Below are 11,928 nucleotides of genomic sequence, written 5' to 3'. Positions count from 1 at the left end.
TTCCATCTCAAATAGCTCTGCAGTACTCATTACTTCGTCCTTTTCTCCTACATTCGTTGTGCATGCCTCTGGTAATTCATCTTTTCATCTTCCTCGTCAGTATTCTCCCAATTAATTTCGTCCCAACACGATATTGTTATTTTCCTGTCTTCGTTTTCATCTGGTCCCTGCGGTTTTGTTTCTTCCTTCTCCTCTTCTCGTGATAAGGTATTTACATCTCTGTTCAAGGTGCTGCAATTATCCTGGGTCGGTGCGTCATTCTCTTTGACATGGGCGCTTAGCTGTCAATTCGGACGTTTTTCGGGGTTCGGTGGTCTTTTCTATCTGTATTCTCTTGTCTTGCTCCGCTTGTTGATATTTGTTTCTTTGTTGATAATTTGTCGGTCTATTGGTTCTCCAATAACCGTTCCGGTTGTCATTGTTCCCTCTGTAATAGTTGTTGCCGTTCCTGGGTGAATTATAGTTATTGCCGTATTCTCTTCTAAATCCATAACCGTTTTTTTGTTGAAATCTGTTGTCCTTTCTTGGTGTGAAGTTTTCACGTGGTTCGTAATTATTGTTTCTTCGTACCGTGTCTTGTGGATTCTACTGCTTTTTGCTTTCGTTTTCACGTGCGCTTCGTCTTTTTCTTGCGTCATCTTCCGAAAATATAAACTCTAGATCCCTTAGAATTCCTTTAAATGCTTCGACGTCATTGACTCCGCGACCTACTTATGATTGCTGGTATTTCAATGGTAACTTCATCGCGCATAATTTAATCAGCTCTCCGCCACTGTATGGTACATCTAAGCATTGATTTTTCTTTGCTATTACTTCGAAAAATTTCACGGGACTCTTCTCTCCTGAATTTTCAAAGTATGGGTTCTGTAATAATTCGTACTTCACTCTGTTCTGTGCTTCGCTGGACCAATATCGTGAGAGAAACTTCTCTTTGAAATCTTCGTACGATCGGCATGTCGCTGGAACATTCTGCATGGTTTCTGCGACTGTTCCTGACACGTGGGCACATATAAAGTCTAATTTGTGTGCTAGCGTCCAGTGTTCTGGTAATCCCACTCGGAATTGATCAATAAAAGTTCGTGGATGTAATGAGTATCTCTCTCGAAAGTGTTGAAATTTTCTGACTCTGAGGAAATGATCGTTGTCGTACTTCGTCATAGTTCCAAATGAAATTCGCGATTCTTCGCCACTTTTGTTTCTGATCATTTCTCCCGTCGTTCTTCCGGTTGTGGTAGATCAATTGGATATTGTCCATTGTAACTTTCGCCTACCCTTGCGTAGTATCGATGGAGTGGTACGCAATAATTTTCTTCCATCGGTTGTGAAAGTGTAGCTGAATGCATTGCACTGTACTCTTCGCGACCTGGTTTTCCATTGTCACGTATTGGTTCGGTATCTTGTCTGGCTAACCTTGCCGCTTCATTGCACGATCCAGACTGTCTTGAAATATAAACTTGTGGTTCTGCATGTGTTTGTGGTGCCGTTTGTTCATCAAGAGTCGAAACGTGTTTGTTGCTGTGCAGGCTGTCTGATTTCACGTATGTTACTTTCCGCCTGTGATTGGAATCTCAAATGCGTAATATCTTCGTTAATTGCTTGTTTTTACGGTGCTGTTACAGATACGGATGTGGTTGCAGACTCAGTGCTTGTTTGATCCTGTTCACTACGCTCTTCAATAATTTGCAACAACTCTGTTCGCAATTTCTGAAATTGTTGCTTCGTTTGCGCTTCTATTTTGACTATGCGATTATCATATCTTTTCAGCGCTGTTTTTGTGTTATGTTTGTGTAACACATTGTTTTCAACAATTTCACGCGCTGTACCTGCTGCTTGTCTAGTAATTACGTTTATCTGTTTCTCTAGTTTCTTGACTTCTCCCTGGGTGTTGTTACGTAATGTTGTGATCTCGTCCTGAATGTCATTACGCATTGTACCTTGTCAATGTCTGTTCTCAATTGACTGTGACCTGTTATTAAGTTTCCTATCACTTTTCGAGATTCTTTTGCCTCGTCTTCAATATGACTTAGGTGTAACTGATTTTTTTTTCTTTTTTTTCCTTTAATCTCACGCATTTGTCTCGTGGTTTCTGCAATTTGTTTCATCGTTTCTGCATTCTGAATTTTAATTTGGTTCGCAATTTCTTTATTTTGCCTTGTCATGGTTTCCGTCATTTGTTGTAATAATTCTGCCAGATTGATGGGTCCTATTGCGTTTTCTTCCGACGTCCTACGCTCTGTGTTTTCGCCCAAGTGTTGGTTCGCAACCGATTGCATTGATCTGTGCCGTGATACGTTTCCGCTCGAATTCCTTGTACTCTGTTGTGAGGGAGCTCTGATTACTTGTACTATGGGTTCTACGTATTCAAGACGCAAGTTAGAATCCTCATCGACTGTCTCTCTACTTTCCTGCTCCTCTGTCGTATGCTGACCTACGTTTTCTGTGCCTTGGCGTACATTATCCTCGTTATGGTGCGTTATCTTTCGTATTTCTCGCGGTACTGCATCGTGTGTTGTACTGTCCTCTATTCCCTGTCCATCTCCATGCTGAGTATCTACCTCAATTCGGTCAATGTCTCGATCTGCCATTGCTAATCTTTCCGAATCCCTTATTTTCTGTTTTAAAAGCAATTCACGCGCCCTACTTCGCGTCAACATGCGCTGATACGATCTCATGCGTTTCATAAACTTTTTGCTCACACGACTTGACACTTATTATACCCAAGACTGACAATCCACTCACTTACTTGTTGGGTCAGAACCAACTTGCACCGATGTATCTGCCACCTGTGCGTTAGCATAGGAGAGAAAACTTAATTCTAACAATATTAAAATTCAGAACTTAATTATGCTATTGTCTCTGCTAGAATGTCTCACTTTCTATTGAATACTTTTTCACTATCTATCGCTGCAGCTACTGTTTTCAACTATTTATGCCGTTCAAAAAAAAATTTATTTCGAAAGAATTTTAACAGGATATTTTTCTGACCTAGTTGGGGATGTGGTCGACCTTCAATCATGGTATTTCACCATCCTGAGAGGGTCACCATTCTCTAACATTCTGCGTGGTGTCTGTTTCTTCTAAGTCGTGTCTCCCTACCACTTTCGCGCAACGACGCTCTGAGCGTGTTTTTTAGGGAACTGACTAGTTTGAACCTGGGACCTGTTGCTGGTAAGGAGAAGCCAGACCACACATGACATGTAGAGTTCAGAAGAGTTCAGTGAGACTAGCGATGATATAATCAAATACTTAATGATTTCAGCGTCAGCTCCAGCGCACTCCCTGTAAAAGAATCTTAATACTAACTTAATTTAGTGGAAGGGGTTCAAAGCTTTCCTATTTTTAGTTAGCTGGTAAAATAACGTTGAAAAAGTAGTTAAGTTTACCATTGGAATTGTTATTCTACTCACAAAACATTGTTTATAAATTGCACTATTGATAAAAGGAAATATTTTAATACAGGATGATAAAAACCAACTGCGTTCAACAAAAATGTGAACGAATATTCCCTGAATGGGTTTCCAAGTTCTACAATGGATCGAATTATGACCTATGCCATATCACATCTATAATCTAGTTTTAAAATAAGTTTCAAAAAAGAGAAAACTATCAAAATGGTCTACAGTGACCCTCAATTATCTTTAATTACTTATTTAAGTTGTCGTAAATTACAGTGGCTGATGTGGCTTCTCAATAATTATATAACAGGAAAATCATCGCGTTTCAGATATTAACTTCTAACAGCAAATGTGAATACCACGAAGTCTAATTGACGATCGACACTAGTATTAGGCAAAAAGGGGATGTAACAGATGAGACTTCTGCAGTTCTGAGTGAAGCGTTATGCGCTGTTATGCAGCATCGCGTGCATTCATTACCTTGTCGGTGTTTAGGCAGCGTCAGGGGGCGGCAGGCAGCGCAGCTCCACTCACCTCACCGTCTCAGAAGCAACTCTCTCCTGACTTCTTCTTACTACAATTTACCGAAGTTGGTTTAAAACAAAAGGTATCTGGCTGTGTTTTCAACTGACCAATCAGGGCCTCAATGTTAACCTTAAGCTCCGCCTACAAACTTTCTGTCTATCCAATGAGAAACGTTATACTTTTGGTAGTGGGGCAATGTTTTTAACGTTTGCAACGTAACAGAGACGTGTATAGTCTCACACTAAAACTTTCAGCTGGTGTGGTCCTTTTAGTGTTATCGTAAGATCTATACTGTTCTTCTGGAGGGCTCTATCTTTTAACATGGGCTGGGGGGTGGCCCTGGCGGTCGGCTTGCGACGTGGGTGTCCGTTGCTTATCGTAGGGCCCCCCAGGCCTACACGACTCTGCTCTCGGCTTCTGTTCTCGTTTCTTCCCTCGGAACTGCGTCTGTTTCACGGTGGAAAGGTATGACATGCATTTAGGCATTCTTGTGTTAGTCTGTGGTATTACATTTGCTCACTCGTTGATCGTATTACTTTGGTTAATTTAATGTCAGGATTTATTCGGAGCTATATGACATACTGCCGGATTTGCTATCATGTCAGGGTTTTCATGGAAGGTGTTGGATTTGCCTGACACCTTACACCATTAAAATGACAAATGTTGTAAATATCGACTCTGTAACTTTATTTGTTTAAAAGATATAAAACTCCTCCAAAACAGGCCATGAAGGGCCAGCGGTGCCGACCGGCCGCCGTGTCATCCTCAGCCCACAGGCGTCATTGGATGCGGATACGGAGGGGGATGTGGTCAGCACATCGCTCTCCCGGCCGTATGTCAGTTTGCGAGGCCGGAGCTGCTACTTCTCAACCAAATAGCTCCTCAGTTTGCCTCACAAGGGATGAGTGCACGCCGCTTGCCCACAGCGCTCGGCAGACCGGATGGTCACCCATGCAAGTGCTAGCCTAGCCCGACAGCGCTTAACTTCGGTGATCTAACGGGAACCGGTGTTACCACTAAGGCAAGGCCACTGGCCTTAGAAGATATATTAAATATAAATTATCAGTATTTTCACTTAAGCATCAGATCACCATTTCATCCACACTGAACACATTGACACGTGACATCTTATTGAATCATTAGGTAACTGAATATCTGTTGTGAAGTTTAGTGCATAATAGTTACTTCTGTTCTTTATTCATTTATCAGAAAGCACTGCCGTTTCAGTTGAAAGACCTCCTGTACATGTGCAGCTGTAGCTGCTTGTTTGCAAAGTAATCCCCGTTTTGAAGACTAATTCTTTTACGTTAAAATAGTCAAGGACATACACATTATTTTCCGCATCTCATTTATGAGATTACAAAAGTGCTATAACACTTCGATCAACTATGTGTGTGAAAGACCTTTTTTCGCTTATCAGACTAAGTAAGTTACGATTACGTGACAATCTGAATGCGAAAATCTGCAGAATTGTTCACGTCTGCCTATACGCCGACAGTTTGTACCAGATAAAAATCATGTTTCCAGCACACACAAAACAATTAAATTTGTTTTTTCTCTGATTTATGTTGTTAAGAAATATGAAATATAATATCAAGTCGTATGCATTCCCACACAAAGGCAGCACGTTCACAGATTCCACCTCCTCCTCAGTGAGCATGCCATGGCAGGGGTGGGAAGTGTACAATTAAGGCGAGCACTATGGCACGTGTGCCTGGACACGGCTTAAGAGCCGAATTCTTGGCCGCCCCTGACGTAGGCCAATGATTACATAATGACAAGATTTCCTCGATTGCAACACATTCCGATTTCAGTACAATAATATTTTTTCAAGGTAGGTCTCCAGAGTTTCTCACATAAGGAAAAATCTTACTTCTCCCGACTAATTTTTGAAATTTCAGGAACAGACTGTCGCATGCATAAATTGAATGCTATCACTTCAAAATATTTTCAGATAATCTCATTATACGGCTGGTTAGACATGGAAGTCTGAAGAGTGTTTTAACGTACAACACTACCAGTTTCAAAAATACACTGCGCGATAGAATTAAAGAATCATGTGGTATCGATAGCTAAGGTGCCACGGCTTAAGTTCAAGTACTTAAGTTGGCACTACGACCGACACCAGCGATAGCGCCCTCTAACAGGCGCTGTTCAGCTCTACAAGCACCACTGTAGACTCAGTACATTCGATGAAGAGCAGACGGCCAGGACACTTCGCACCACACTGCAAAGTTATGTATAACTCTTGTTGCTTAAGTAAAGGTGAATTTAATTCACACTGCAGTACCGAGAGATTTTCACCTTTTCCTGCTCCTACCCACGCGCAGCTTTCCAGGCAGGATACAAAAGATCACGTTTTCGAAACCTCGTAATTATTTCCAATTACGACGTATAAGCTTGAAATTTGTCTCAAAGATGTCTACAGTCTTCTGCTGTAATAATGTAAACGCGTGGGGTCCAGTGACGTCACCCATGGGGACGGCAATGCTTCAAATATAAAGGCAAATATGAGGCAAAACGGCCAGACTTCAGAAGTTCGCGTGAGGTGTAAGGTTGTTTAATGATGTCACATTAGCACCAAATTTCACCAGAATTCTGCCTAACACCACCGTGGACGTGTCACTCGATAGGAAGGTTTTCGCATCTCCTCTTACATTTCACCCAGCGGGCAGAGCAGAAGAGACGATGACCGTGAAGTCAGCAAGTTCCACATAAGCGGACGCTGTCGATTCAGCCATCAGGGCATCGCCCGACCGGCTCACGTGTTTCTCAGTTATCACATGTGAGCAAAGGCCCTCGCCTACATTCCAAGAGCCAATGACCGACGTTGAGAAGATTCTTCGAGAAGCTTTTCAACGTGACAGAAGAGGCAATGACCGGCTCACGTGTTTCTCAGTCGTCACATGTGATCAAAGGCCCTCGCCTACATTACAAGAGCCAATGACTGACGTTAAGAAGATACTTCGAGAAGCTTTTCAACGTGACAGAAGAGGCAATGACCGTGAAGTCGTTCAACTCCAGTAAACTGGAGTGAATAAATACTCGAGACGCAGTGGGCCCAAAAGACGAAGGAAGAAGAGAAGAGTAGCAGTTGTTTTCAGTCAGTTTCGGTGCTGAAGACCGTCATGCAAGAAGAGACTACATCATACACAGACGCACGAAGTCCGCCGCTGTAATGGAATAGCAAGCAGCAGCCTCGGCGCCAGAAGACAGAAGTTACAAGGTATTTGAAGTCTGATTTTTACGTACCCGGGTGACTCGTGAGGACGGGAACGAGACGGCCTCACCTCAGCAGTCACCTGTGAGCTGAGATGAAGATCTGACAGCCGAGGACCGGCAAGCGGGAGTCCGTTATTCGAGTCCGGGACACTGGCCTTCCCCCGCCGCACCGCTCAGCTGGCCGACGCACAACACACGCGGTCGCTTAGAGAAGAGAAACACTGGGGCGCCACATCCAAGGTATCACCGTCCGATGCACGACTCCGCTCTCAATAATTAAACGGGCCACAGCACGATGCGCGTCTCCAGTCAGCTGGGCGAGACGGCGACACGAGATACACACCGCCAGGCGTAATCAGACGCCGCCGCCGCCGCTGCCGCAGCAGAAGGCTACGCAAACGACACAGCTGCCGCTCTCCGAGCCAGAACATCGAGTAAGTAAACACTTATCATATGTAAAAATGCTGTTTCATTCTACCTCATACCCGAGCCAAGGAAGAACCCACCCTGCGCACATGTTGTTAAGAGAGAAAAATTAATTGATTTATTTTTTTGCACCCGGACATAATGCTTTAGAATGCTCATCCTGACAATTGACTAGCATCAAAAGAGAAAACCCAGTTACATTTAGTGACAAAAGTGTTACACATCAACAGTTACTTGTACACAAAGTTGTACTTTAAATGACATGACCAACGTCTTCGTTCTGGATCCGGGTGCAAACCCAAAATGTAAAGCCATTGTTAACCAAGCAAAGTTTTGTGCCTTATCGAGACTCGATCCCTAGGCAGAAAGAGACGTCAAATATTGACTTTTGCACAAGTATCAGTTATTAATTCTCAACATGAACGTAAATGACGATAATGTTTGTACGAAATCAGGAACCCCAACATGACAATTTGCTTCTTGGTGATTAACCTCGAAATACGTTGTATATTGTTGCATTGTCAAGGAACAAAAGATGTACATGTTTAAAATTGAAATGCCATCATGTAATGCTGGTGACAAGGATGCGAACCCAGCACCTAATCGGATTGTTGAATAAGTACGTAAAATCAGAATGTAGATATCACAGTTTGTCACCAGTAGTGAGATTTAAAGCTTAAATGACGACTGAAGTTGTATCGCCTGACCGGGATTCGAACCCGGAGCCTACCGCCGTCGTTGTCTAACCAGGAACAGACGAGAAATGTCGAATGTTGGTCCACCATTAGCGAGATGTGCGCGCGTTTAACTAGAAATAAGGCGACGAAAAAGTCTATGCTGACTGAGAGTCGAACGCCGCGCACATGGTTACGAAGACACGTTAATAATCAAATTCTTGTTCAGTAGTAGCTAGGAGCATCATGTTTAGTTGCAAACCTTAAGGCCTTTCTCATCCCTAGTAACGTGTTGCCTCATATCTGCGATACCATGGTGTTAATATACAAGTGGATTGACTGCCGTAGAGAGCAGTGTTCTCTAGTAGTCGTGTATCATTGAGGTGTAAATGAAGTGCTTCAGCAGAAAGTAATTTCCGTCGTGCAGCACGTATTGTTTCAGGGACACTTGAGTGCATTTTATAAGTGCACAAAACGTGTATTATACAGAGTGAGTCACCTAACATTACCGCTGGATATATTTCGTAAACCACATCAAATACTGACGAATCGATTCCACAGACCGAACATGAGGAGAGGGGCTAGTGTAATTGGTTAATACAAACCATTAAAAAATGCACGGAAGTATGCTTTTTAACACAAACCTACGTTTTTTTAAATGGAACCCCATTAGTTTTGTTAGCACATCTGAACATATAAACAAATACGTAATCAGTGCCGTTTGTTGCATTGTAAAATGTTAATTACATCCGGAGAGCCGGCCGCGGTGGTCTAGCGGTTCTGGCGCTCAGTCCGGAACCGCGAGGCTGCTACGGTCGCAGGTTCGAATCCTGCCTCGGGCATGGATGTGTGTGATGTCCTTAGGTTAGTTAGGTTTAAGTAGTTCTAAGTTCTAGGGGATTGATGACTACAGGTGTTAAGTCCCATAGTGCTCAGAGCCATTTGAACCATTTGAGATATTGTAACCTAAATTTGACGCTTGAATACCACTCCTCCGCTGTTCGATCGTGTGTATCGGAGAGCACCGAATTACGTAGGGATCCAAAGGGAACGGTGATGGACCTTAGGTACAGAAGAGACTGGAACAGCACATTACGTCCACATGCTAACACCTTTTTACTGGTCTTTTTCACTGACGCACATGTACATTACCATGAGGGGTGTTGTACAAGTACACACGTGGTTTCCGTTTTCAATTACGGAGTGGAATAGAGTGTGTCCCGACATGTCAGGCCAATAGATGTTCAATGTAGTGGCCATCATTTGCTGCACACAATTGCAATCTCTGGCGTAATGAATGTCGTACACGCCGCAGTACATCTGGTGTAATGTCGCCGCAGGCTGCCACAATACGTTGTATCATATCCTCTGGGGTTGTAGGCACATCACGGTACACATGCTCCTTTAACGTACCCCACAGAAAGAAGTCCTGGATCAGGGGAACGGGCTGGCCAATTTATGCGTCCTCCACGTCCTATGAAACGCCCGTCGAACATCCTGTCAAGGGTCAGCCTAGTGTTAATTGCGGAATGTGCAGGTGCACCATCATGCTGATACCACATACGTCGACGCGTTTCCAGAGGGACATTTTCGAGCAACGTTGGCAGATCATTCTGTAAAAACGCGATGTATGTTGCTGCTGTTTGGGCCTCTGCAATGAAGTGAGGACCAATGAGGTGGTCGCCAATGATTCCGCACCATACATTTACAGTCCACGGTCGCTGTCGCTCTACCTGTCTGAGCCAGCGAGGATTGTCCACGGACTAGTAATGCATGTTTCGTAGATTCACTGCCCCGTGGTTTGTGAAACCCGCTTCATCGGTAAACAGGTAGAACTGCAACGCATTCTCTGTTAATGCCCATTGACAGAATTGCACTCAATGATTAAAGTCATCACCATGTAATTGCTGATGTAGCGACACATGAAACGGGTGAAAGCGGTGAAGATGCAGTATGCGCATGACACTACTTTGACTCAGTCCACCGGCTCTCGCAATGTCCCGTGTACTCATGTGTGGGTTCATGAAAACAGCAGCTAACACACCAACTGCACCCGCTTCTCCTGTGACAGGCCTGTTAAGGACCCGTTTGCGTGCTACGACCATACCTGTTGCATACAGTTGGCGGTAGATATTTTGCAATGTGCGGCACGTTGGATGCTCTCTGTCCGGGTACCGTTCTGCATACACCCTGCAGGCTTCAGCTGCATTTCGTCACACTCGCCATAGATGAGTATCATCTCCGCCTTTTCAGAGTTCGAATACACCATGGTCACAGTTCCTACAACACTACACTATCACAGACGTCTGGTAACACGTCTGCGTGCGGAGACGAATGCAGAATAACAATAGCAGCAAGCGCTACATGCGGACACTGCGACAGCTAGACCAAACCACAACAGTACACTACAGCCACACTCGTAAACACGGTCGTCATCGTAAACATGTCCCTGCAGATGATGCTCGCCGACCGGAGTCCGTGTTTGTTACAACACGCAACTGAACGTCGGAGGTTTCAAGCGTCAACTTTAGGTTACAATATCTCCGGATGTAATTAAGATTTTACAATGCAACAAACGGCACTGATTATGCATTTGTTTATATGTTCAGATGTGCTAACAAAACTAACGGGGTACCATTTAAAAAAACGACGTTTTGTGTTAAAAAACACACTTCCGTGCATTATTTTATGGTTTGTACTAACCAATTACACTAGCCCCTCTCCTCACGTTCGGTCTGTGGAATCGATTCGTCAGTATTTGATGTGGTTTACGAAATATATCCAGCGGTAATGTTAGGTGAGTCACCCTGTATATGGAGCACTCACAGCTCCTCCATATCTGTTCCAGTCGGTCATGATGAAGCGTCAGTCACCAACACAGCAGAAGAGGAGGAGGAGCAAGCAACACCAGAAAGGTGAGTCCCCAAATTATTATTATTATTATTATTATTCTTTCGTTTCTCAGACGTTATGTCTGGTCAAAATCGGAAAGTGACGCGGACCTTGATCAAGCGTGACTTCCTTTTAACTGTACGGTATATGTTATATTGCATTTAGGGACTTTCAGGTGATTGAACATGTATCAATAATTACAGATTTCTGTAGTTGTATATATATGTTTGGATGTAGCTGTATTGCATTGATGTACTGGTGGATATTGTGTGGTATGACTCCTGTAGTTGATAGTATAATTGGTATAATGTCAACTTTATCCTGATGCCACATGTCCTTGACTTCCTCAGCCAGCTGGATGTATTTTTCAATTTTTTCTCCTGTTTTCTTTTGTATATTTGTTGTATTGGGTATGGATATTTCGATTAGTTGTGTTACTTTCTTCTTTTTATTGGTGAGTGTGATGTCAGGTTTGTTATGTGGTGTTGTTTTATCTATTATAATGGTTCTGTTCCAGTATAATTTGTATTCATCATTCTCCAGTACATTTTGTGGTGCATACTTGTATGTGGGAACGTGTTGTTTTATAAGTTTATGTTGTAAGGCAAGCTGTTGATGTATTATTTTTGCTACATTGTCATGTCTTCTGGGGTATTCTGTATTTGCTAGTATTGTACATCCGCTTGTGATGTGATCTACTGTTTCTATTTGTTGTTTGCAAAGTCTGCATTTATCTGTTGTGGTATTGGGATCTTTAATAATATGCTTGCCGTAATATCTGGTCTTTATTGTTT

General features: G+C 43.2%; 1 pseudogene; it reads right to left on the bottom strand.

Annotated features, from left to right (window-relative positions):
- Positions 1 to 4,837: 4,837 nt before the first annotated feature.
- On the bottom strand, positions 4,838 to 4,955 carry LOC126186100 (5S ribosomal RNA; annotated as a pseudogene).
- Between the last annotated feature and the right edge of the window lie 6,973 nt (positions 4,956 to 11,928).

The sequence above is a fragment of the Schistocerca cancellata genome, chromosome 4 (assembly GCF_023864275.1).
Source record: "Schistocerca cancellata isolate TAMUIC-IGC-003103 chromosome 4, iqSchCanc2.1, whole genome shotgun sequence".
Taxonomy (NCBI): Eukaryota; Metazoa; Arthropoda; class Insecta; order Orthoptera; family Acrididae; genus Schistocerca; species Schistocerca cancellata.
The sequence above is the reverse complement of the archived record's forward strand: the minus strand, read 5'-3'. Positions and strand labels throughout refer to the sequence as shown.